The 2,500-nt window shown below is 49.8% G+C and overlaps 1 protein-coding gene across 1 annotated transcript in view; it reads right to left on the bottom strand.

The window, feature by feature from the left end:
• LOC121713725 (ERC protein 2) overlaps positions 1 to 2,500 on the bottom strand; it is a 223,668-nt gene that overhangs the window by 25,973 nt on the left and 195,195 nt on the right.

Genomic DNA, 2,500 nt, shown 5'->3' with positions numbered 1-2,500 from the left:
AGATGTGCTACTGAAGAGCGGAAAACCTGTTTGAGTGGACTAGTCATCTGACGACCACAACAAGACAGATGGCCTGTCTTTTCTTCAAATTATTGTTTATGCGTGTCTGTCTGTGTCCTGTGTGTGATTGTAGTTGATAGAGAGCGTGAGAGTGCCTGTGAGCTTGTATGATTGAGTCAGCTGTCAGTGTGAGTGTGTGTGTATTTGTGTATTTGTGTGTGTGTGTGTGTGTATGTGTGTATATGTGTGTGTCAGTGTGTGTATCGACATATCTGTGTTGATGTGTGTGTGTATGTGTGTGTTTGACCATCGACCATCACTCAGGTACTGTATCTGTGGTCATTAATCATCGGCCTGCGGATCTGCGCTCATAAACATAGGCGGCCGGGGCGGTCAGTCAGTCCCCACAGATAAAACGGCCTCCGAGGACGTGCTGAAACAGCGCCTGATTAAGACACAATACCGGCCGGCCCCCGAGCGCCCGAGAAACATCTGAAGCCACCGAGGACAATAGCAAAGAGAAAACAGAGATCACAGAGAAGCCTGGCTGCCTGACCGCCGGGCTGGCTACTACAAAGGCTAGTTTCCCAGCTAGCGGGCGGCGTGTGGGTGGGTGAGCGAACGAGCGTGCAGTGGCTGGGCAGGAGGCCCAGGACAGGGAGTCTCATTTGATAACAGCGCCCACAGAGCGGACCACAGGCCTGCAGATGAATGACTCCATTAGAACACCTTCTGCCTCTCCAACCCCCCCCCCCCCCCGCCCCCCTCTCCTCCTCCTGTTTAGGAAACAGATAAAATGTGCTAAAAATGGCACCTATTCTAAATACATTAGTAGTGAAATATGAATGGAATATTGAGGCTAGCAAGAATGGACCATAGGTGTTGTTTGTCATGGAGACCATTTCTGGCAGCCTGTGTGTGTGTGTGTGTGTGTGTGTGTGTGTGTGTCTGTGTATGTATGTATGTGCCTCCATATGCCTGTGCATGGTGTGTGTCCAGGCATATCGTACCCAAGGTTGTGTGTGTGTGTGTGTGTGTGTGTGTGTGTGTGTGTGTGTGTGTGTGTGTGTGTGTGTGTGTGTGTGTGTGTGTGTGTAAAGGAAGGATGTGTTTGTAATGGCTGCGAGAGTATCTTTCCATCTGACAGGCTTGGCCAGGCTGCGTCTCATGGGTGAGAGAGGGGAACACTTTTCATCATCATCAATCACTCCTCCTCACCTCCCCTCTTTCTTTCTGTCTCTCCCTCTCTCCTCTTTCTCTCCTTCTCTCTCTCTTTCTCTGTGGCTGCCTCCCTTGTAGCCTCACTGGTGGAAAAATAAATAGGGTGATTAATCTTGCTAAGATAAAAGAGGGAGATAAAGGATGGTGTGTGTGGGGGGGGGGCGCGAGTGTGTTTGAAAGAAAAACAGCCGCACCTCAGGGGGCTCGGCCCTGACCCCGGCTCAACTTCCACACCCCGAGGAAGAGCTGAGAGACTATGACTGAGCATATATTAAAAATATCTCTCTCACACATACACAGACACAGACACACACACACACACACACACACACACACACACACACACACACACACACACACACACACACACACGCAAGCACACACACACACACACACACACACACACACACACATAAACACACACACACACACACAAACACGAACACACAAACACACACACACACAAACATGCATAAGCCCCCACACAGTGTGTGAGTAATGTTTAACACACTTAATAGAACTACCTTGAATGGATAAAAGGGAACGCTAGGCAAACACACCCACACACACACACACACACACACATAAACAGAAGACACAGACAACAGACGTAGAGACAGACACTCTCTCATCTCCCTCCGCCCATCCTGTGACTGTTCATCTCAACACCTGATGTCTGGAAGGTGTGTGTGTGTGTGTGTGTGCTTGTGTAAGTGTGTTCTTGTATGTGTGTGTGTGTATGTGGGTATGTGTGTGTGTTTTAAAAGGACACCGAGTGGAAGTAAAGCATCAAACTCCCGGCCTGTCATTAGGCCTGACTCAGGGGTCGAGTGAGTCCACAGTCAAGGTCGGGTAGGAGGCTTGTCCTGTGAAGTGAGCCATTATCAAAGCTCTGGAGCATCCTGTCCCGGGCATAAGTTACGGCACAGCGACACACCAATTACACCGCCAGGAGTGTGCCCTTTTTGATCTTGACCTCAACTGAAACCAAGATCACCCCACTGTGACACACACACCCACACAGGAACACTCTTCCACACACCCACACACACACCACACCCACATAGGAACACACTTACCCCTGCACCCCTCACACACACTCACACACACACACTCACACACACACACACACACACACACACACACACACACACACCACACCCACATAGGAACGCACTTACCCCCGAACCCCTCACACATACATACATACACACACATACATACACACACACACACACACAGAGACACACACACACACACACACATACACACACACACA

This window comes from Alosa sapidissima, chromosome 7 (assembly GCF_018492685.1).
Source record: "Alosa sapidissima isolate fAloSap1 chromosome 7, fAloSap1.pri, whole genome shotgun sequence".
In the NCBI taxonomy this organism is placed as follows: Eukaryota; Metazoa; Chordata; class Actinopteri; order Clupeiformes; family Clupeidae; genus Alosa; species Alosa sapidissima.
The sequence above is the reverse complement of the archived record's forward strand: the minus strand, read 5'-3'. Positions and strand labels throughout refer to the sequence as shown.